Source organism: Lissotriton helveticus, chromosome 4_1, assembly GCF_964261635.1.
Source record: "Lissotriton helveticus chromosome 4_1, aLisHel1.1, whole genome shotgun sequence".
In the NCBI taxonomy this organism is placed as follows: Eukaryota; Metazoa; Chordata; class Amphibia; order Caudata; family Salamandridae; genus Lissotriton; species Lissotriton helveticus.
The window spans coordinates 1,090,231,364-1,090,256,032 of NC_136063.1; the positions used below are offsets into that span (position 1 = coordinate 1,090,231,364).

Below are 24,669 nucleotides of genomic sequence, written 5' to 3' on the forward strand. Positions count from 1 at the left end.
CTCTCTACCTCTCTCTACACCTCCATCTATCTATCGCCCTCACTCTATCTATCTATCTGTCTATCTATCTATCTATCTGTCTGTCTGTCTATCTATCTATCTATCTATCTATCTATCTATCTATCTATCTATCTATCTATCTATCTATCTATCTATCTATCTATCTATCTATCTATCTGTCTGTCTGTCTGTCTATCTATCTATCTATCTATCTATCTATCTATCTATCGCCCTCCCTCACTCTATCTACCGCCCTCACTCTATCTATCTATCTATCTATCTATCTATCTATCTATCTATCTATCTATCTATCTATCGCCCTCACTCTATCTATCGCCCTCTCTCTATCTATCTATCACCCTCACTCTATCTATCTGTCTATCTATCTATCGCCCTCACTCTGTCTATCTATTGCACTCACTCTATCGCCATCACTCTATCTATCTATCTATCTATCTATCTATCTATCTATCTATCTATCTATCTATCTATCTATCTATCTATCTATCTATCTATCTATCTATCTATCTATCTATCTATCTATCTATCTATCTATCTATCGCCCTCACTCTATCTGTCTATCTATCTACCGCCCTCACTCTATCTATCTATCTATCGCCCTCACTCTATCGCCCTCCCTCACTCTATCTATCACCCTCCCTCTATCTATCTATCTATCGCCCTCACTCTATCGCCCTCCCTCACTCTATCTATCGCCCTCCCTCTATCTATCTATCTCCCCTCCCTCTATCTATCTATCGCCCTCCCTCTATCTATCGCCCTCCCTCTATCTATCGCCCTCCATCTATCGCCCTCCCTCTATCTATCGCCCTCCCTCTATCTATCTATCGCCCTCCCTCTATCTATCGCATCAACCAGCATCACTCAGCACCACCACAACATCACTATGCGATACCGCAGCATCACTGACTGCCACAGCATCACTCGTCGCCACCACAACATCACTCAGCACCACCACAGCATCAATCTGTGCAACCATTCAAAAACAACTGGTTCAAATATGTTCTCTCAATGTTTCAAGCTTTATTACAAATGTCACAAAAAGATGTTAATATTTCACTTCTGTTCTTGGATTTTCGTCACAATAAAATACACTGAACATAATCTTCACAAAAGTCATTTACAAAAGTTTAAGTTATTGCCATTATAAATTACAATAACTTTCATTTAAGTATTAATTATTCAAAAAAATTAAAAGCCATTATTATTTGTAATATCAATACATCTAAGTCACGTAAATACAACACATATTGCAGTACAAATATTATAGGTGTCACATTTGCGAAAGTTAAAACTATTGGCATTGTCAATGACAAAGCTATTAATGTCGCTATTTTCAAAACCAACACATTAATAAAAAAATTGTCATTTTCAATACCAATAGCTCAAACTTTCCTAATGCGAGATCTATTGCATTGCAAATGCTTGTTTCATTAATGCTTTCTCCCTTTGACACTGATGTTATATGTTTCTCTTCACCTTTCTTTCCTGCTTTTGTGATTTTCTCTCGCTTGTTCTGGTTGAATCTCTGATGAGGAAACGTAGGTGCCTGTCCTCAAAATTGAGCGCCGGTAGGCACCACCTGAAACCACTGGCTCATAATAGGCACTGACTTTCACACGGAACTGTGTGTGACTGTCAGGTCACAGTTGTCAATCCCAGTAAACTGTCTCGGTAGGTTAATGCACTGGCTCCAATAGAAATCTGTTGCTTGTGGCTGGTAGTTCTCAGATAATTCCACTGGAATTATCTGATTTAGCGGCTGCCACGTTTTTCACTTGATTATGAATGTGCTCCATAATCCATCACCGTCACGTCCTGCATAGCCTGCATTTTATACCCCCCCCCCCTCCCGAAAATGTTTCCGGTTCAAAAAATGAATAAAAACACAACAACGTGTGTAGCTGCACATGGCAAAAGTGGACAGGTCCCCTGTTGCTCATTGTGGCTGTGGGTGGTAAACTAGAACTAATGACGTGAAACCTGTTCCCAGACAGTGTTAACCTGTACCAAAATGAAAAATAGGGTTAGTTATACTATCACAAAATGTGCAGCAATGCACCGCATAATTTGCATTATCTTGCTGCATAATTTAGTCAACCTTGCTGCGTAATTTGACCCTTCCATGCCGAATAGTTCCCGTGGCCCTGGTCCCAGGCTTCATTTCTAGATACTATGCAACTCAGTAGGAGGATTTGGATGTTGCGGAGACCAGAGTAGGCTAAAACCCACAGCGGCAGATCTGAGTAACATATCTCAGTGGGTTCATGCTCATGCAACAGAATCTCCAACCAATCTGCAAGCCACAAGTTTGAATTTATTGTTGAAGTTTGAAATAATGCTTCTGCTGCAAAGATCCATGTGTAATATGCAGCTCATTTAATGTTAATCCTTTTAAAATAGTGCATCTTGATTTGCTGTAGAGGAGAGAGTGTGACCTTCAAGTCATGTTTGCATCCGAGTAAGGTTAATGCATCTATTGCAGCGGTTTGTTCTGTGCAAACTGCGAGCCTCGTGGAAAATCTTAGCAAGGTAGCTCAGCTGACTAATGCCCCTGCGGCTGAGATCTGCCTTGAAAAGACAGGCAACAGAGCTTTCAATCCTTTCAGACCAGTTTGCCTTTCATTCCTACAAAGTCCTTTAAAAAGCGCACAAAGGTATGGTAAAAACACGTTACTTACAAAGGTCTACATAATAAAATTACATTTTTAAAAAGAAGGGGTTCCTAAAGCGCGAAGGGAAGAAGAATTACATGGGAAGCAAGCACAGCCAGGGGGCAAGAGAGCAAGCTCAGCCAGGGAAGCAAGCACAGCCAGAGCCACACAAACACACAGAGCCACACAAACACACAGGAGAGCAAGCACAGCCAGGGGGCAGGAGAGCAAGCACAGCCAGGGGGCAGGAGAACAAGCACAGCCAGGGGGCATGAGAACAAGCACAGCGAGGGGGCAGGAGAACCAGGGGGCAGGAGAGCAAGCACAGCCAGGGGGCAGGGGAGCAAGCACAGCCAGTGGCCAGGGAAGCAAGCACAGCCAGGGGGCAGGGAAGCAAGCACAGCCAGGGGGCAGGGAAGCAAGCACAGCCAGGGAGCAGGGAAGCAAGCACAGCCAGGGGCAGGGAAGCAAACACAGCCAGGGGGCAGGGAAGCAAGCACAGCCAGGGGCAGGGGAGCACGCACAGCCAGGGGGCAGTGGAGCAAGCACAGCCAGGGGGCGTGGGAGCAAGCACAGCCAGGGGGCAGGGAAGCAAGCACAGCCAGGGGGCAGGGAATCAAGCACAGCCAGGGGGCAAGGGAGCAAGCTCAGCCAGGGGAGCAAGCACAGCCAGGGGGCAGGGAAGGAAGAACAGCCAGGGGGCAGGGAAGGAAGCACAGCCAGGGGGCAGGGAAGCAAGCACAGCCAGGGGGCAGGGGAACAAGCACGGCCAGGGGGCAGGGAAGCAAGCACAGCCAGGGGGCAGTGAAGCAAGCGCAGCGAGGGGGCAGGGAAGCAAGCGCAGCCAGGGGCAGGGGAAGCAAACACAGCCAGGGGGCAAGGAAGCAAGCACAGCCAGGGGGCAGGGAAGCAAGCACAGCCAGGGGGCAGGGAAGCAAGCACAGCAATGGGGCAGGGAAGCAGGCACAGCCAGGGGGCAGGGAAGCAAGCACAACCAGGGGGCAGGGAAGCAAGCACAGCCAGGGGGCAGGGAAGCAAGCACAGCCAGGGGGCAAGGGAGCAAGCTCAGCCAGGGGAGCAAGCACAGCCAGGGGGCAGGGAAGGAAGAACAGCCAGGGGGCAGGGAAGGAAGCACAGTCAGGGGGCAGGGAAGCAAGCACAGCCAGGGGGCAGAGGAACAAGCACAGCCAGGGGGCAGGGAAGCAAGCACAGCCAGGGGGCAGGGAAGGAAGCACAGTCAGGGGGCAGGGAAGCAAGAACAGCCAGGGGGCAGGGGAACAAGCACAGCCAGGGGGCAGGGAAGCAAGCACAGCCAGGGGGCAGTGAAGCAAGCGCAGCGAGGGGGCAGGGAAGCAAGCGCAGCCAGGGGCAGGGGAAGCAAACACAGCCAGGGGGCAGGGAAGCAAGCACAGCCAGGGGGCAGGGAAGCAAGCACAGCCAGGGGGCAGGGAAGCAAGCACAGCAATGGGGCAGGGAAGCAAGCACAGCCAGGGGGCAGGGAAGCAAGCACAACCAGGGGGCAGGGAAGCAAGCACAGCCAGGGGGCAGGGAAGCAAGCACAGCCAGGGGGGCTCTGCTAAGTGAGGCTTCAGACCGTCAGAGCTGAACGAGCACACCGCGCACTCAGCAACCTTAGAGCAAGCTGCAGGGAGTCAGACCTCCGCAGCCCTACGCCCTGGAACTCAGCTGTAGAGGGCACCATGTGGTTTACCTTTTGATGCATTCATCTGTTTTTTTAAATATAATAATTGGAATATTGCGAGACAGCTCTAGGAGAGTCAACAGCGGGTTTTCAGACGGTTAAAATACATCTTTGATTATTAGATGTCGTTGAGACCGGCTTGTTTAAGGCCAGTGTTATTCTTTCAAATCTATGAAGCGAGCGAGTTGTCGGTCCTCCATAGCAGTGTCAATATATAGTGTCTACGTATTTTGAGGTGTAAATAAACCTCATTATTATTTGGCCGAAATCTTCTGGAGAGCCTTCGGGTATTCACAGAAAGAAGTCCTTCTGTGCTGTACATGGACAGTTGTTTTTTATTTTTCGTGTTTTGTTTTATAATCACTGTAGGAGGGTGGATACCTGACCATGGTTATCCCAGATTTTTTGCCTAGTGTTTAGCTAGTTTTCGACTTAGTTGGCCTGGGATACTGCTAATCAGGGTCCCAGGCTATCTGCTCTCTCTGTAAAATGGACTCCATGTACCCTAGGTACATAACTAATTGGATTGGGTCACCTTATCAGCCCCTGTACAGTGTACTATAGGTACCAGGGCATAGGTGATTCCAAGGCCTACCAGGGGCTGTAGCATATCTTTTGCCACCCCTGGCTGGCCATCCAAACAGACACAACTGGCTGATCCCTCAGCTGGGGCTAGGTGGTGTAATCACCCCTTGCTTAGATATAGTATACCTATATCTAAACCTATATCTGGACACATATACACTTATAAGTCACTCCTATGGCAGGCCTTAACAATCATGGAGGCAGAGTGCTTGGTTTTATGTGAGATGGTGCCCTAGCATGAGCTGAGCCTGTCTGCAGCTTTCGCAACCCTGTCCTTATAGCTGTTCCAGGGTATTGCCATACCATATACTCTTAAGTGCATTATAATCCTCGTGGTTAATGCTAACTTTGGTTTGGCATTATCAAAACATGTCGTGTAAGGTGTCATACACTTTGGAATACTACCCCCTCGCCAGTTCTGGCGACGGGGGCAGCATTCCACCCTTCTAGAGGGAGAAGACATGTTACTTTACTTAAAACGCGGTTAAATCTAAACAGAGCCCCAGCATTACAAAATGGATGCTGCTGCCACAGACACATGTCTGGCCTCCTGCTGCTGACCGAAACTCTGGCAAGGGAGGCCTGGACAAATGGTATCCTGTCACAGGGAGGTGTTACACCACCCCAGACAGGAGATAGTGGAATGAGGCAGGCAGGGCGAGTAAAACTAGACACTGCCTAGGGCGCACAAGGCTCCCCATGCATAGCCCAGTTCAAACCGGTGCTGGGGGCACTCCAGCCCCAGCTCTGGTGCGAAACTGGACAAGGATAAAGGGGTGTAACCACCCCCTTCCTGGGTCCCACCCATAAGAGGGACCTAGCAGGTAATCCAGCCCCTTGATTTGGAATAAAGGTAGGAGCTGTGTCCATAGACTTTAGATAATCCTGACTGAAACTTTGAAATGAAACTCTGGACCCTTCAACATCCTACTCGACGTAGAAGACTGAAGAATCTCCCTTGTGGTCAAGGAGTGACCACCCTGTGCAAACAGGCACCATCCAGCGTCCAACCGTTTGCTTTGTTGCAGCTCCCGCCGGAGCTCGAGCAACAGAGATCAACAAGAACCGGATTCCCAGACATCCAACAGCCCGATCCTCAGCCACAGCAAAGCTGAGACCCGTGGAGACGACGTGAGACGTGGGACCGGACATCTTGAAAAGACTGCAAAGTGCTGACTGTGCAGCTCCCGATGCACCCTCAAAGCTGTGTATTGGGATTTGAGAAGCCCCAGCCCCGAGCAGCTTGTGCACCGAAGATCTCCCCTCCACACTCATCTGCTGCGTGGGGCCCTTTTGCATTTTCCTGCTTGACACATCTGTCCGATCACTTGCCCGTTGGCTAGTGGCCTCTACAACGATGAATCTTTGAAACTACTCTACTGGTCTGGTTGCTCCAGACTGGCCATCGCTCCCCTGAAAAGGAGCCACCGCTCTGACCTTGCTGGTCCGAGTAAGAAGCGATCTTCAAATCCTGCGTGGGTTACCTTTGCCAAGGCCTGTTGACTCCAATCCGGAAACCGACACCGCCGACAGCGAGAGACTTTGTGGGTGAGTCCATGTTCCACTCCTGGTCATCGTCGATGCCCCAGAGTCCACGTGGCAGCGGAGACAAGCTTCTTAACAACCACCTGATTGCGCCCGACATCGCCTGGTTCCTTCCTGGTTCCATCCTGGTCACTGGCTAGTGACCCAGACTCTGTCCCCTCTGCTTTCAGGTACTCTACATCTTCGATCCATCCTTGGATCCACCCGGACTCTTCTCTCCTGGCCGCCTGCAGCATCTTCATCTCCAGGCTCCATAGAACTCCACGACGAAACCCGACACACTTTGGCACCTATGCACCCGCTTCCTGTGGGTGAGGTAACGATCAAACACCGGTGCTCCTGTAGTGGTTTACACCTCTAGTGTCCTAGTTTTAAGTGGCTAATTTCTAGTCCAGTCGGAAAACTTCCAAAACAGTAACTTTGTAACTTTTACGCACCTTTGACTTTGCATTGGTGCATGCGTGTGCTTTAGGCACTGCACCCGAGTCCCGCGGGCCTTTCCCGTCCTAACTGCTGTTAGTCCCGAGTAGCCCCAGTGATTCACAAGGCCCTAGGCCCTACCATTGTTCGAGAGGTGGTACTTATACCACTATTTTAGTATATGGTTAGAGTGGCCACCGGGCCTATCCAAAATTGTGCAACTTTTGAATGTTTAACTGTGCTTTTGTTTAAACGCTTGTGCCTCTGCACTCATAAAGAGTACAGAGGATTATTCTAGTAATAAATACATATATTTTTATAATATATCACTTGCGTGGTGTCCTTTCATTTGCTATTAAAGGATTGCATATGGTAAAACAGCTGGCTTCACATGCCCTCTTGAGTTTAGCCTAAGACTGCTTTGTCCATGCTACCATTAGGATAGCTGGTCTATAAGGTTGACTTTACAACCACCACCATAAGGGTTGTTTGGACTGATACAAGGTGATCACTAGAATAGTGAACATCATACATCAGGCCACCTTCTCACAATCACCGGGACAATGACATTGTGAAATATTTGAATGTTCAGCTGATGCGGCCTTTCCTGGGCTCTGATGCTTGCAGGCCTGTGGTGCACATGTGTTGGGAAGACAAAACATATCAACTAAAGAGGTGTATGAATGATTGGATGGATGGGTGGCTAAATAAAAGAACGATTGCATGGATAAGTCAGTGACTAAATAGATGGATGATAATTGAGTACATGAATAATGGTGAATGGATGCTTGAATGAATGGAGGAACAGATTTGTAGAAAGCGCAGACCTAATCACCCCTTTTCAGTAGGGGGTGTATATGGGAAGCCCTGACCAGCTGCAATGATGTTCGGTCTTAACCCAGCCGTATAAAATGTGAAATGTATTCTGCAAAACAACGCCTTGCTAGCACCAAATCACTACGTCCTGCACTTGGCAGCAACCTACCAACCTACCTACGCATAATTCCAATGGCCTTGCTTTGAGTATCTATGAGATACGGGAGCCTCAGGGGCCCCTCCCCACATTCTTCAGGGGGGGCCACTGCCTGTCAGTGAACGCATTTGTCACAACCATCTCTGCAAGCACCCGACGGGACCCCACTCTTGGAAGTGTTTGTTTTTATGAAAACCTCCAGTTTTCGAGTCTGCGCTGAGCTGGACATTGAAAAGCAGCAGGGGTTCTCCCCTGGCCGTCCCCTCCTCCCCCCGTGGAGGAGTCTCCAGTATGAGACAATCAGAAAACTGAAAGAAAACAGGAGGATTGGGAAGCGCCCATAAGAGGAAATGCCGCTGTGATTCAGACTGGCCAGCGCGGCTGAGCTGCAGAGCAGGTTTTGATTCAGAGGCCTGGAAACCCCGAGGAGGAATAATAACTTGTACACAACATTAACCCCTCGCCTGCCGGGGCAGAATCAGTCCGGCTGGGAGAGCATTCTTTCGAATCCCAGCGCCACTCAGAGCAAGGCAGATAGACATGGCCGCCCCGTGACCAAAGAGAGACCCCTGCGCCCAGCATAAACGCCATCAGAACAGCTCCAGGCGGAACACTCCCGATTTCGGAGGCAAAAAAATAGATAGTGTTCACTCACCTTGGTACCAGCTATGGTGGTTCCGGGGAGGGCCCCAGCCTGGAAGCAGAACTCCGACGTTTTCATTTCGAGGGTGAAGGGGAGTGTAAGGGCAGGAGCGGGAGGTAATTACCTTATTGCTGCCGCCGCTGCTGCTCACAACCCCGAGTACATATAGTAGGCGATGCACACTGCAGAACATTTCTCAGGCAGGCAGAAGCCGGCGCATGTTTCTAATTATCTTTTTGCAGGGGCATTTCCTCCCCTGCCAGCAGGGCCTCTCAGCTGACAGCACGCCGGTCTCCCCGAGGAGCGCTCCACACCACCACGTTTCTCCGAGGCAAAGCAGAATTGCCTCGGAGAAACGCACCGCCATTTTGCGACTGGGGGGGCGTGTTTTTAGCAGTGGAGTGACGGATGACGTCACGGCTTAAAAACTGCAAAAAACACGCCCCCGAATCGCAAAAAGACGGGGCTTGAACGGAGTGACGCCCCTCTCCTTCAAAGGCTGGCCTCCATTTAGGAAGCCAGCCAATGTAGAAGAGGGGCGTGTTCAAGCCTCATTGTAGACAAAACATAAAATCTCGGACTCCGCCCACTGCTTACGCAGTGCAACGCAGGCTGAGACCTAAAAATAGAAATATTGTTGAATAAAGAACAGTGGTGGCTGGTGAAATTTGAGAGTGGTAAGGCTGGGCAGTGTATGATGGGGTGTAGCATCGGGGTTCACTTTAATGGGATACATCATTTTTGGGAGGCCGGTCACCATTTCCCATGCAAAACATCATGCAGGCCAGGACTGAGCTTGAAGAAGTTCAGAAAAGTGCAACCAAAATTGTATGTGCAGGAACACATTAGAAGTAAAAGCTAATTAACACAGGCTGAGGCCAGGACTGCAGACTGGTACACGTAATCACTGATGCTAATTTATGACCACTGACTAGTGATATTGTCATGCTTCTTTATGGCCACGTCATTTGGAATGTTTACCTTTAACCTTCTTCTACTGTTATGCTTTGACAGGATTCCTTTCCCTGGCTTCGGTCCTGACATTTGCTGGGAAAGAAGTCCTGTGTAGGCTGCGTCCTACCTTGCTCCTGTGCTTCCTATTTAATAAACCCTTACACTACTAATTTCATGTAGTGTTCTACTTTACAATTGGCGACGATGTGGAAGAAGCACTAGGAAATTCCCGAACCCTGTTTCTTTCTTCATTTTGGAAATTTCTGCTTTTATTAGAGATTGTGGATTATTCTGACTGCGAGGGACTATTCTAAGGATTTTAATTGTCCTCCCTCATCAGTGGAATCTTTCGTAAGTACTTTGTGTGGAAGAGCTTTTTGTTAATTTTAAAAAGGAAATACTCTTCGTGTGCCCAGCAGTTTTTCACGCTATTTTTGGGTTTCTTGGATTCACTCGAGGAGAGCAATTGTTTGATGCTTTATTCGTTTTGCTGTTTGCGCAAGAAAGATGTTATTATAATTTAGATGAGCGCGCAGGAATTAATCTTTTTACTATTTGAATGAACGCGCGGATGCTTCATTTAAATGAGAGAACATTACCGTCTTCGTTGATGAGAGCGCGTGTGTAACCGGCATCTCTCCATTCTGCCGACGCTTGGTGTATTCTCCTCCGTGACGCATGAAATAAGTAGTGTTAGCGTTTCAGCATCTCTCCATTCTGCGGACGCTTTCTTCGTTCTCTTCAGTGACGCATGGAATAATTAGTGTGAACGCTTCACGTACGCTGGTTAAGTATGGGCGAAATTTGCGAATTCGCGGTCTGCAAATTCGTGCGAAATTGCAAAAAAAGTCTGCGAGTTCGCGAATTTTGCAACAAACTCGCGGATTTTTGTGCCATTTGCACAAATATGTGACCGCGTGTGCCTGTAACTTTGCCAGCGCGCCAAAAGGCGCCGAGGTCCCTTGAGTGAGCTGGCCATTATAGTGGGGATGGGCAGGAAGACGTTTCATACCACTAGTGTGTGGTGGATGGGGCCAAACGGGCGGGGTTTCTATGCAAGTTCACATACATCTTGTTTATAAAGGGTCAGAGACCGAGCAGCGCAGTAGATGAGGAGAAAGCAGCCTCCTGGTCACAGGAGCTACACGGGGATGGTGCTTGGGAAACTTATGGATGCAAAAATACGTTTGGCACAGAACCCCAGAATCCTTCAGATGTCCAAGATAGCTCTGCTGCGCGTGTTGGTACAAAGCCATTCTGATCCTGCTTAGTGGGTTCAGGCGCATGCAGCTGCTGCTGCTGGACAATGTCCCATCTCATACTAAACTGCCCCGTACAGACATATGCTGGCGCTGGGCAGTAGTGTGCAGTGGTGTGCGGGTGCTCCATGCCTGGTACATGTGCATACCGGTGCCAGGGGGGACACATGTTTATTGGTGCTGTGTAGCAAGTTATGACTTTACATTTTGACTGCACCGGACGGTGGTACCACCTACACGGATCAGGAGCATCCAAGCACCAGACTTCATGGTGGAAGAGCATAATGGTGCAGTGCGGTACGGGTATATATGTCCTGAGAGCAGGCGGACACTTAGCACAAGGTGTGCTCACACCCAGAGGGCTCCCAGGCAATTGAGCACGAATGATTTTCACACTGAGAGGGCTCTGGGGCACTTCAGCAGCACGGGGGCTCACACCCACTGGGCCCCGGGGCAGTCCAGTAGCGCGTGGGCTTACAACCCATGGGCAGCTCAGCAGGGCAGGGGCTCGCACCCACAGGGCTCCCGGGCAGTTTAGCAGCACTCCCCTCTGGTTCATCACTGCCACCCTCTGGTTCACCACTGCCACCCTCTGGTTCACCCCTGCCACCCTCTGGTTCATTACTGCCACCCTCTGGTTCATCATTGCCACCCTCTGGTTTACCACTGCCACCCTCTGGTTTACCACTGCCACCCTCTGGTTCACCGCTGCCACCATCTGGTTCATCACAGCACCCTCTGGTTCACCACTGTCACCCTCTGGTTCATCACTGCCCCCCTCTGGTTCATCACTGCCACCCTCTGGTTCATCTCTGCCACCCTCTGGTTCACCCATGCCACCCTCTGGTTCATCATTGCCAACCTCAGGTTCATCACTGCCACCCTGTGGTTCACCACTGCCACCCTCTGATTCACCACTGCCACCCTCTGGTTCACCACTGCCACCCTCTGGTTCACACCTGCCACCCTCTGGTTCATCACTGCCACCCTCTGGTTCACCACTGCCACCCTGTGGTTCACCACTGCCACCCTCTGGTTCACCACTGCCACCCTCTGGTGTACCCCTGCCACCCTCTGGTTCACCACTGCCACCCTGTGGTTCACCACTGCCACCCTCTGGTTCACCCCTGCCACCATCTGGTTCACCACTGCCACCCTCTGGTTCATAACTGCCACCCTCTGGTTCACCACTGCCAACCTCTGGTTCATCACTGCCACCCTCTGGTTCACCACTGCCACCCTCTGGTTCATCACTGCCATCCTCTGGTTCACCACTGCCACCCTCTGGTTCATCACTGTCACCCTCTGGCTCATCACTGTCACCCTCTGGTTCATCACTGCCACCCTCTGGTTCACCACTGCCACCCTCAGGTTCATCACTGACACCCTCTGGTTCATCACTGCCACCCTCTGGTTCACCACTGCCACCCTCTGGTTCACTCCTGCCACCCTCTGGTTCATCACTGCCACCCTCTGGTTCATCACTGCCACCCTCTGGTTTACCACTGCCACCCTCTGGTTTACCACTGCCACCCTCTGGTTCACCCCTGTCACCATCTGGTTGTTCATCACAGCACCCTCTGGTTCACCACTGTCACCCTCTGGTTCATCACTGCCACCCTCTGGTTCATCACTGCCACCCTCTGGTTCATCTCTGCCACCCTCTGGTTCATCACTGCCACCCTCTGGTTCATCTCTGCCACCCTCTGGTTCACCCATGCCACCCTCTGGTTCATCATTGCCACCCTCTGGTTCATCACTGCCACCCTGTGGTTCACCACTGCCACCCTCTGATTCACCACTGCCACCCTCTGATTCACCACTGCCACCCTCTGGTTCACACCTGCCACCATCTGGTTCATCACTGCCACCCTCTGGTTCATCACTGCCACCCTCTGGTTCACCACTGCCACCCTCTGGTTCATCACTGCCATCCTCTGGTTCACCACTGCCACCCTCTGGTTCATCACTGCCACCCTCTGGTTCACCACTGCCACCCTCTGGTTCATCATTGTCACCCTCTGGTTCACCACTGCCACCCTCTGGTTCATCACTGCCACCCTCTGGTTCACCACTGCCACCCTCTGGTTCATCACTGCCACCCTCTGGTTCATCACAGCACCCTCTGGTTCACCACTGCCACCCTCTGGTTCACCACTGCCACCCTCTGGTTCACCACTGCCACCCTCTGGTTCACCACTGCCACCCTCTGGTTCATCCCTGCCACCCTCTGGATCACCACTGCCACCCTCTGGTTCATCACTGTCACCCTCTGGATCATTACTGCCACCCTCCGATTCATCACTGCCACCCTCTGGTTCATCACAGCACCCTCTGGTTCACCACTGCCACCCTCTGGTTCACCACTGCCACCCTCTGGTTCACCACTGCCACCCTCTGGTTCATCACAGCACCCTTTGGTTCACAACTGCACCTTCTGGTTCATCACAGCACCCTCTGGTTCACCACTGTAGATTATGGGGAGAAAGCACACCTGCCCAGCCTCAACCGGTGGCTGGTTAATGTGTTACTGAATTTGAGCGTCAAGTCCGGCACCTGCTTCCTTATCTGTAAGTGCTTCCTGTTGTGGTTTAATTTTTTGTGACAGCCTGGAGCATTGTGCCATACTTGTAACTATTCTCGGACCCTGCTTCGAGAGTCAGAGCAGGGTCAGAGAATAGTTGCAAGTAGGCAACAACTCTGGAGGCGCCGCTCAGGAAGCACTTACAGGATTACTTACAGCAGGTGCCCAAGTTGAAGTTAATTTCTTTGCAACCATTTTGTAAATGGTTACAAAAAAATTAGATTCAACTTGGGCACCTGCTGTAACCCTGTACGTGCTTCATGTACTTCAGTTTTTGAAAATCCGTCCCGAACGCGATTTCGCGGATTTTTCTGCAATTTCGCGAGATTCGCGGACAGCGAAATTGCATAAAATCCGCAAATTTCGTGAACGGAATGGATTTTACGCCCATGCTTAACGCTGTTACGTAGTGATGTAAGACGCTTGACAGACTTTTTGTTTCCATGACAACAGCTAAACAAGCTCCTTAACGCAAGTGGTTTCTTCCAGGTAATGTTCAAGCTCTTCACTCTACAATTCCTTGTTCATCGTTATATTTGGGAAGATTTCAAGTAAGCTGAGACATTTAATTGACAATGATTATATTCCACAACGGTTTTTTTCTTCGTTTTAAGGCTGTTTCTTCAAATCATATTCTGGTTTCTGCTACTCGTTTCTGGACATTCTATTTTTGACCTTTACTTGTTTATTGTTTTAGTGTTTTTGGATACTTTATTCTTTATTGGTGTTCTAAATGCCTACTCAGAACTTCACCATTCAATCTCCGCAAGCCTTTTGGCCCACAGGTTCTGAACCATGCATGAAATGGTTACAGTGGAAAGCTTATTTTTTAAACTTTATTGAAACTATAGACGAAGACGGGAAAATGAAGCCCGAAAGGAAGAAAAAAACTTTTTTTACATTCTGTGGGTGCTTGTGGTTTAAAAATTTATGATGAAATGACTAAAACTGTTGGGGGTGGAGATTCTAATGTTTTCACTGATATTTTGAAAGATTTTGATAATCATTTTTCTCCCAAAGTGTGTATAGGTATAACAAGATATACGTTTTTTCATAGGAAACAGCTTCCAGGTGAAACTATTGATGTTTATGTTGTTGAACTTAAAAAAATGGCTGAAGATTGCAAATTTGATCATCTTCAGGAGCAATTCATAAGAGATCAAGTCGTTATGCATGCTTCGGATCCAGCGATCCAAGATAGACTTTGGATCAACAGAGATGCTGATCTCAAAGATGTGTTAGCCATTGTCAGAAAAGCTGAATTGTCTGGTCGTAGTGCTAAAGTGATTAAGAATGAGGATAAAATAGTTTCAGAACAAATCGTTTCTAAAGTTCAAAGTAAATCTAACTTTAAACAAAAGTTACAACTGAAGAGTAAATCTCATGAGCTTAAAAAGAGTGAAGACTTACGATGTTTTCGCTGTGGTAGTGACTCACATTTGGCCAGTAACAAATTGCGTCCTGCTATTAAGGAAAAGTGTTCTAATTGCGGACTGATAGGACATTATTCCAGGGCCTGCAACAGGAAGAAGAACAAAAAAGTGAAAGTCATTTATGATTCTTCTTCAGGTGATGAAGAGTGCATTGTGAAAACAATTATGCACTGTTCAGTTGAGGATGAATGTGATCACAAACCTTTAGAAAAGGTATATATTTTTAACATTAATGACTCCTTTAATAAAGAGATTTAAAAAAAACAATTTGCAATATGTTAATAGGTGGAGTTCCGATTAATATTTATGCTGATTCTGGTTCTCCATATACCATAGTTAATGAGGAAGTGTGGAATTCAGAGTTTGTTCGATACTTAGGGAATACTCTTTACACACCTGACATTTCTCCTGAAGGATTCTCTGGAGAAAAAATTGACATGGTTGGTTTTAGACCTTTGAAGTTTAGATTCATAGGGAGGGAGTCTCGCGGCAAATATGTTGCTATACATGGACCTTCCGTCCTCGGGTGGCGAGATCAGGGTAATTTAGATATCATTTTGAATCCTAACAGCCCTGACCCTGTTCTTGTTGTCAATGATGGTGTTAAAATTGGAAATTGTATGTTGGCTAAATTCCCTAAAGTTTTTAGTGGTAAACTTGGTAGTTTTGAAGGATTTTCACATCGCATTGTTTTAAAAAGCAATGCTAATCCTAAAACATTTAAGGCTAGAAATATTCTTATTTTAATTCGTGGAAAAGTAGAAAAAGAGTTAGAGAGACTGGTTGCAGAGGATATAATTGAACCTATTGAATCCTCGGAATGGATTTCTCCAGTCGTAGTTGCTAGACGCTCTAATGGCAAGATTCGTCTGTGCATCGACCTTCACCATTTAAATAATAATATAGTTATTGATACATTTCCCTTACCAAAAATTTCTGAAATGCTGTCTTCAGTTAATGGTGCCACTATTTTTTCAACAGTCGATTTATCCTCGGCTTACCACCACATTTTACTTGATAAGGACAGTAAACAATTTACTGTATTCATCACACCCATGGGGTGTTTTCAATTTAAGAGGATGCCATTTGGTTTGGCTTCTGCCGCAGCCATCTTTCAACGCATTATGCATCAACTATTTGGTAAGCATCCCAAAGTGAGATTTTTTTCAGGATGATATTCTCATCTTTCGAAAAGATAAAACTGAACATAAATAACACTGTTTTAGAGGAAGTTTTAAATACACTTGAAAACAAAGATTTGACCATAGAACATTCTAAGTGTAAATTTGGTGTAAAATCTGTGACGTATCTTGGCCATGTGTTATGTTCTGATGGTATTTCAACTAAACCCAAGCTAGTGGATGCCATAAAAGAAGCTCCTCCTCCTTCCAATAAGGATGATGTTCGATCATTTTTGAGAATGTGGAGTTTTATGCGAAATTTATTAAGGGTTTTTCTAGCAAGGTTTTCAATATCAGACAACTTCTTAAAAGCAATGTGAAATTTGCATGGTCTGTAGTGTGTGAAAATGAATTTAACAGCATTAAGATGGACATCATTCATGCACCTGTTTTAAGTCCTTTTGACATGAATCTCAATTCTGTAATTACTGTGGATGCTAGCAACAAAGGTTTGGGTGGTGTACTCTCTCAAACAGTTGAAATTGGCAAGGAACGTATAGTTGCATTCGCCTCCAGGGCCCTCTCCACTCCTGAGAGTAAATTTTCTGTAATTGAGAGAGAAACTTTGGCAGTTGTTTGGGCTTTAGAACATTTTCATAGTTTTGTATGGGGCAAAGAATGTGTTCTTAGATCCGACCACAAACCTCTTACCAAACTCCTCTCTACTGAAGGGCTTTGCAACGCTACTGCCGGGATAGCGAGAATGTCCATGCGTCTGCAAGATTTCTTTGTTAAAATTGAATATGTTCCTGGAAAAAGCAATGTTTTAGCAGATTTTTTTGTCTCGCATGCCTTCTGATCTGCAAGAATGTGATGTGAATGAATGGGATTCTTTACAGGTTGCCCTTGTGCATGATGATAGCCCGTTTTGTGTAGATAAGAAGAAATGGAGTGATGAGTATTTGAAGGATTGTGTCTTAGCTTCTATTATTTCCTTCATTCGTCAAGGTTGGCCAGAAAAAAGTAAACTAACCTCTGATCTCAAACCCTTTTGGGAAGTAAGAAGTAAGTTGACCGTGTTGGATGGTACTGTTTTTCGTGGAGACAAGGCCATTCCCCCTACTTCTTTAAGAATTTCCATTTTAAATTTATGTCATATAGACCATTGTGGCATAGTCAAAACTAAACAAAATGTTAAGAAATGGTATTGGTGGCCAGGAGTTGATTTATCTGCAGAAAGAATTGTTCGTGATTGTGTTACTTGCTCCAATTCTGATAAAGTCCTTAACACTTTGAGACCTGATATGTGTGAACCGGTTATTCCTGAGGGTCCGTGGCATACAGTTGATATTGACATCATGGGACCCATAGGTAAGAATCATAAATATATAATATCTATTATTGATATCTTTTCAAGATGGCCAAGCATCACCATTGTAGATAAAGTTGATTCAGGTAATGTTCTGGAATTCATGGATAAGGTTTTCATTGAAGAAGGTCTTCCTTCTCAAATCATAAGTGATAATGGTGTGCAATTTATGTCCAAACTAGCGAAGTCTTACTTTGATAGGACTGGGATTACTCACAGAACAACCTCTTTATACAATACAAGCGGTAATGGTCTTTGTGAAAGATTCAATAAAGTGCTTAAAAATGCTATTCAAATTGCCGGTATGAAAGGAGAAGATTGGGAAACTCATGTTTACAAGGCTGTTTGGTCTTATAGAACTAATATTCATGATGCTTTGAAAATGTCACCTTTTGAGATTATGAGAGGCCGCACTGCAAGGACAAAATGTAATCCTGAATGGTTACATAAAAATCCTTCTTTAGATATCTGTATGAACCAAGTTAAAAACAATATTCTAGAGAAACATCTTCGTTATAAACAGAATTTTGATAGCAAATTTAGTGCTGGTTCTGTAGATATCAAAGCTGGCATGTGGGTTAAGGTTAAAAAACCTTGGAAAGTTAGGAAAGGTGAGTCGCAATTTTCTGAGCCTTTGTTGATTAAAAAGGTTTCGCGGAATGCTGTACTTTTAAGTGATGGTAAAGTATGGAATATTAGAATAATTGCTATTTACAGGGGTAAGAACGATTTAAAGAATGATTCAGTTATCTCGTCTTCTCTTTCTTCTTCTAAAGCATTTGATTTTCAACCTTTTCAAAAGGTTGGATCATGGTGGCGTTATTGTGTCAGAAAGTTTTATCTCTCAAAACGTGGAGAACTCTGATTTAGGCAACAATGGTCCTTCTTCTAACAATGTCAATTGTGGGGTTGAAGATGTTGATCTGTCAGCTCCTATTGGTGATATTGATTCTTCAGCTTCTACATCTAGTGACTGTATTTTGCCAAAATCTGATTTTGTAAATAAGAATGTTGTAGCTCTTGACGATATGGATTTGAACAGTAACGTAGATATGTGCAAGAAACTTAATTGTTCTAAACCTAAATGGTTAGATGATTTTGTATGTTAATCTTTTTGGTTTTTATTGTTCTCCTCAAGGGGGAAGACGTGTCATGTTTCTTTATGGCCACGTCATTTAGAATGTTTACCTTTAACCTCCTTCTACTGTTATGCTTTGACAGGATTCCTTTCCCTGGCTTCGGTCCTGACAGTTTCTGGGAAAGAAGTCCTGTGTAGGCTGCATCCTACCTTGCTCCTGTGCTTCCTATTTAATAAACCCTTACACTACTAATTTCATGTAGTGTTCTACTTTACAGATATCTTCCTACCTGACACCCCCTAACCCCCCCAGCAGAGGGTTTACACCTTACAGAACAAGCTCGATTTCGTCCACAGAGCTGGAAAGAAATCTCGCAGCAAGTTAAGACTCTCGTTTATGTACATAGCAGCAACATGCTGCCAGTTACACCAAAACCCTCCAGAGTCCACACAAAAGCCACACTGCACATGGCACTTCTTTCAATCTATTTATGTCACTAACATGATCAACAGTGATAGTGCCCAAGCACAAATAGACGAGAATTGATGAGCCCAGATTTTACAAACATCACACACTCACAACACAGTCATTCATTGGATCCGATGTTTTCACCAAAAAGCTGCTGTTGCTTAATTCGTTTTCCAAAACGAACTGAGACGTAAATTATTTTTAAAAAATGATGGTCATGATTTACTCACTAATAGGAAGATATTTTGTATTATGAAAGAAAGCCGGTGAAAGTAGCAGCAATCTACCGAGCACAACTATGTATGTAGCCACATGAACATTAAACCTTTTGAGAAAGTCGACAATTTGCTTTACTTCCTCTAGTACTGCTGTAGGGGAGACTTCAGATTGGAACGCGCATTCACTGTGTGGCTGATTTATGGCCCAGTGATAAACTCTATGGCCCTCTGACACTTGTCCCCCCTTCTCCCCTAGGAGATGAGTTAGCACTTCCTCCAACAGGGCTGAAAACTTTAATAATAAGTACTAAACTCGCTGCTGCTGGTACTGCTGAGGCAGAGTCCTGACTTTGATTTAACATTACAGAGTCACTGTCAGAGCATTATGCATGGTTACTGACGGTGATTATGTATTTATTTGCAAATGCGTCAAACACGTAACTTTTTTTACGCACCTACCTTCACTTGGTGCCTGGTCCACTCGCCGCTTTGGGGCTGCAGGGAACCATCTAACCTAAACCTGCCTCAAGGTATTGCCGACGCACACCAGCAGTGCATAACTTTGAATGCTGCAGCAGCTGCTCCTGACTGCCGTTGCCAGATAAGCACAGACAATGGAGCTGCAATGGTGTTCACACCGTCCTGCAATTAACAGGAGCGCGGGAAGCAGACACCTTGAGTCTGCACAGTGTGTCTAAACTAATTAAAGCCAATGTATACAATGCTTGACAACCCCCCCCCCGTGCGTTTTTCTTCTTTCTCTTTCCCCATGTGTTCTCCACCCAGTACCATGTAAATATGCTCTTTATTTTCAATAAAAATTACAGAAATAAAAAAAAAAGAAATACTGATGACAAACTGCGCAGACTCGATTTCTTTGCTTTTTGCCTGCCTGCAACCTCTACCCCACCCTTTCCCAACTCGTCACAGGGAGACCACCAGCACCCCTGTGACGAGTTGGGAAAGGGTAGGGGTGACCATCCTCGCCATTCCTTGACTGGCGTGAAGCCCCTGGTGCTATAGGGCATCAGCCTGAAGAGCCCAGGGCAAACTTTACCCACACGTCACCAGGGGGGGTTGAGGCTGGTCCTCGAGGCTATGTATTTGTCGAGCTGATGACCTCACAGGCCTCAGGGCGGTGAGCTCATCAGCCTGGCAAATACTATAGTCTCAGCAGGGCCCACCCAATGGCAGCATTAGTGAATGCACCGGATCAGCATGATCGATGCTTGCAGTGACACAAGACTAATCAGGGTCACAGCAACAAAAACAAGAGGTATGTGTACATTGCTTTAAAATAAAAAATGGAAAAGTGTACAAAATACCTTTATCTAATGGTTGACCGAGGGGGTGAAAGTAACGGGGGCGGAGCCCCGACACCCTAACGCAAAAACCGCCACTGATAATGAATACAAATGCGTGTGTGCAAAGCCGGGGCAAAAGCTTTTAACCAGTACTGGGAAGTTTGGGACTGATTCGCCTCATCCCTCCGTACACAGACAGAAGCAGAAACAGAACATCTGAACCGTGCTGTACACCACAGCTTATTGTCATGACGAATCAGGTGAGCATTGCGAAGGTTGAATGGAATACATCCACAGAATATAAATTATATTGTACTTAATAGACTGACATGACAAATTCCAGATTGTTTCCTCGGCCTGTGTACTGGTAAATGGGGGTTGTGAAAAGCATTCACGCTCCTAAAGGGGTCCTTGTCTCATGCGCTGATGGCTGCCCGCAAGGGGGGGTTGTAGAGCCCCCGCAATTCCCAGAAGGATGGTGAATGCAGTGATCAGCTTCCAGGAGAAGTGATGCAGGCGTGAGCAGTAAATGAGTAGGGCATGGGGAGAGCAGAAAAGACCGCTGGTGCTTTTACGCTCTCCTTAGATAAAGGCGCTAACCGGTTGGGTGAAGTTGGCGCTATTTAAAACAATGCATTAATAAATCGGTCATGTCGCTGCATGCACAGAAACCATCCATCCTCCTCCGTTCTCAGGTCTACATCTGTACCTCCAGCGAGGCCAGGCACTTCTGTCCTCATTCCTACCCCAGTGGTAAAGAGTGAGCAAGGGTACAGCTGTGAACAATCTGGTGCATAGGAGTACTGATGTGGCGCCAATCACCAGACCATGGAGACAGTTCTAGGACAGATCATGCCTACAGGCTTTCTCTGTATAGGGACAGAGATGCTTGAGTGACCTGCCTTTGCACATCAGGCCTGCTGCTTCTTTGGGGAACTATGCAGCTCGCCCCTTCCAAATATCCCTAACCATCATTGACTGTATATTTTCCCACTTCCCGTCAAGTCGCTATGAGGCTGCGTTTCCTGCCTCGTCTGTATTTGAAAGCATTGCCCTCAGTCCCTATTGCAAACATACTTACTTTTCTTACTAAGGCTAATGCGCCATTAGTAATCCCTCCCCCCTCAAAATGCAGGGAAAGGGCAAGAAAGTATCATGTAAGACGACAACTGATAGGGCCGCGGAGACCTCTGCAAAGTGCAATTCACATGGGCAGCCCTTCAAAGAGATAATTTAGTATAACACTTGAGGGAGCAAGAATTTGCACATAAAGCGACTTGCTTGTAATCATGAACCTCGAATAACCTTAATGAACTAAACAACCCGTTTGTCTTACTAATTTCCCCTTTATTCTGACATTGGGGTGTCCCAGTGAAGCTTGCCTATGTGTTTTCTAATAGTAATACGCTCGATACTAAGATGGCTGCTGCTACGCGGGAATTTCTTCTGCGCATGCGTCGGTCATACCCATGTGACGTGACGTACTCGCAGTTCTGGTGGGAAAACCTTTGCACTAGCGCAGTAGAACTAAGATGGCTGCTTTGTGTCCTCACATCGCTGAAGCTTGCATCGCTGCTTCCTTTATACTGTTTGTTTCGCATTAATCATTAAGGCTATAGTTATTATGAAATAATGGGAGTAATGTAGGGATTCAGGGTATACAGTGCATTCATTTATTCTGTGTTCTAAAATTGTTTCAATTTACTTTACATGTATCATAAATCCTTGGGCATGAGGGACGGGAATACTCCATTTTGAAAATCCCTTCTGCGCATGACAGTCTTCAGCAAAGGGATGAACTCAGTGTTCTTGAAACCAAGCCAGATGGAAACACCAGCCAAGATGTGCCTGGGAACCTTTCGTCTGACCCCACTAAGAATACGGCAAAAGACTACAATGTATAAATCAATAGACTGCCCATTGTTTCGCACATTGAAATCGTCATGTGAACCTGAAGTTCGATAGGCGTGCCCAGAAAATGTAAATTATGGGCTTGAGAAAGTCAAATCTTAGGTGATGTGATGACCTGTCCTTTCTTTTGTCCAATCGAAATTGGGGATTCTTACACTTGCAACATTTGGGGGGTGGTACACTGACCCGAAAACAGTATAACTAGCCTAGTTTAGATAGAGAATTGGTCCGACTTGTCCGAATAGCTGACCTGTCACTGACCCAACGCACTCAATAGCTGATCGAGAAACAGAGGTGCTGCGGAGCACTCTGTTAGACAGACTCACAGACCAATTCGGGGTTTTGGGAACCTTAAGTGCTGGCAAAGCACTTTGCTGGGGAATTCGATAACCCAATCGGGGTTCTGACTGATAGCTGCAGAGAGGGTGTAGCGCAGGCGTTGCAACTGAACTGCGGGTGCTGGTCTCAACTTTGGTGGTCCTGTCCTGATCCTAATCTGGTTTTCCTGTCCTGGGTTCCATTCTGCACCTGCTGGCCTACTGGCAATCTTTTCCTTGGGGTTATACCTGTCCTTAACTGACCCGTGGCCAGGGTTGGTCTCCACACCGTTCTAGGTAAATATATATCTGTTAGGGAAACACACTTACGTTCTTTTCTTGCCTTCTTTGAAACTGCTACGAGTCTTATGTTGCATATTGTTCCTTTTCTTTCCCTCCCTGTACTGACCAATAATAAAGTTCTACATTTTGGCGGTTATTCTAGCATGTTCCATTTTTCCCCATCCTTTAACCCCATGGCTGCTTAGCATATTCCCCTCCTGTGCTGGAAAATCGAAAATGCCCCTTTCCATGACGAGCTGGGCTCGTCATGAGCGTGCGAGGAGGCTACTTCATGACGAGCCCAGCTCGTCATGAGTGTGGAAGGGGTTAAGTAATGGTGACATACAGCTTCATTAACGTATTCCAATTTTTACCTTTCTCTCATAGCTGCATAATTACTTCCAAATCCTTAGTACCATATAGTTATTTTCCTTACCCACCTTTTAGAGGTACTAAAACTGTGACATTCTAGTATGTTCCTTATTTTCCCCGTCCTTTAGACACATCATACCAAGCCTAAATTCTGAAAAATCTTATTAGCATGTTCCCTTTTCTTACCTTCCCTTTAAACTTCTAAATGGTTGGCATAATCTATTTTTGGCATGGTTACACTATTTTCATGATTTTGGTCATTGATAGTTTACTCACTGTGAATTTTATGCTTTCTGACTTTGACGAGAACTAGATAAAGGTTTTCAAAACTTCCTGAGTCTGTGGTTATTATAAAGAGTGCAAATATTATAAATGTTATTGTATTTTTGTGCCTGCTTATCTTTTTCCGCTAGCTCCCTGATCCATTGTGATCATAGAAGCAATTGGAACAATTGACAGAACAGCATCCGGCTACTTCATCAACTTCGATGATTCATCTGAAGATCTGAGTGAATCTAAGAAACAGCCATCAACAAAAACTTTTAAAGATAAAGCTAAGGAACTTTTTCAACAGCTGAAAGAAACCTATCTGATTTCCCCATGGATTGAATTTTGGGTGGCCTTAGGTGCATTTATCCTCATACTTTGGCTCATCATGGTACTATGCTTGGGACATTTCATTGAAGGAAAATATGCTAAAATGGACACAGCAAGCCAGAAAATCAACTTGGTCCTTAAACCACACACATCTTCACACATCGAGAAAAGAGAACTTTCTTCAGTGAACTTCACAGCCAATCCTATACCAGGCGGTATAGCATGGGACAAAACTGATTATGAAATCTATGGTCCGGTTGAAATCCTGAAGTATCCACACCAATTCAAGATCTCATTGAGTGACTTTGTAAAACCAAGCACATTTGCTGATGATTGGGACTTTGAAAGTATTAATGATATGATGTCTGATCCTGTGATGTCTGCTAAATTTACAGAACATGATTATTTGCAGGGTTCGTCTAATTATGATCAAATGTTCTGCTACAACCACTATGGTAACCATTATCTACACAAATCTGCACAACCTAGAAATGTTTTAAATTATAACCAATGGGAACATTGTGCTACTCCTCCAAAAGGTAGCTCGAAAACGTTTTATGATAAATATTCATACTTTTCAGGGTTTAACACAAGTAATGCAGAAACATTTTATTTCAAATTGTCAAATAAGACAGGTATGAAGACCATGCTTACAAACACAAAATTGATATATTCAGATTCATTTTTTGAGCGAATGAATACATTTGGTTTTGATTTCTGGAACAATAATATTGAAGCAAAAACTGTTTGGGGTACAAGAGATTGGCAAGTACAAGGTATAGAATCATTGTTTAGAGCCTGTATGATCCCAGAACATATTATATTTTTGAATGACACTATTCAACAAACTACCTGTCT

At 45.9% G+C, this 24,669-nt stretch overlaps 1 protein-coding gene across 1 annotated transcript in view; it reads right to left on the bottom strand.

The window, feature by feature from the left end:
• Positions 1-24,669, bottom strand: part of NR4A3 (nuclear receptor subfamily 4 group A member 3) — a 595,821-nt gene that overhangs the window by 20,745 nt on the left and 550,407 nt on the right. The window lies entirely within an intron of this gene.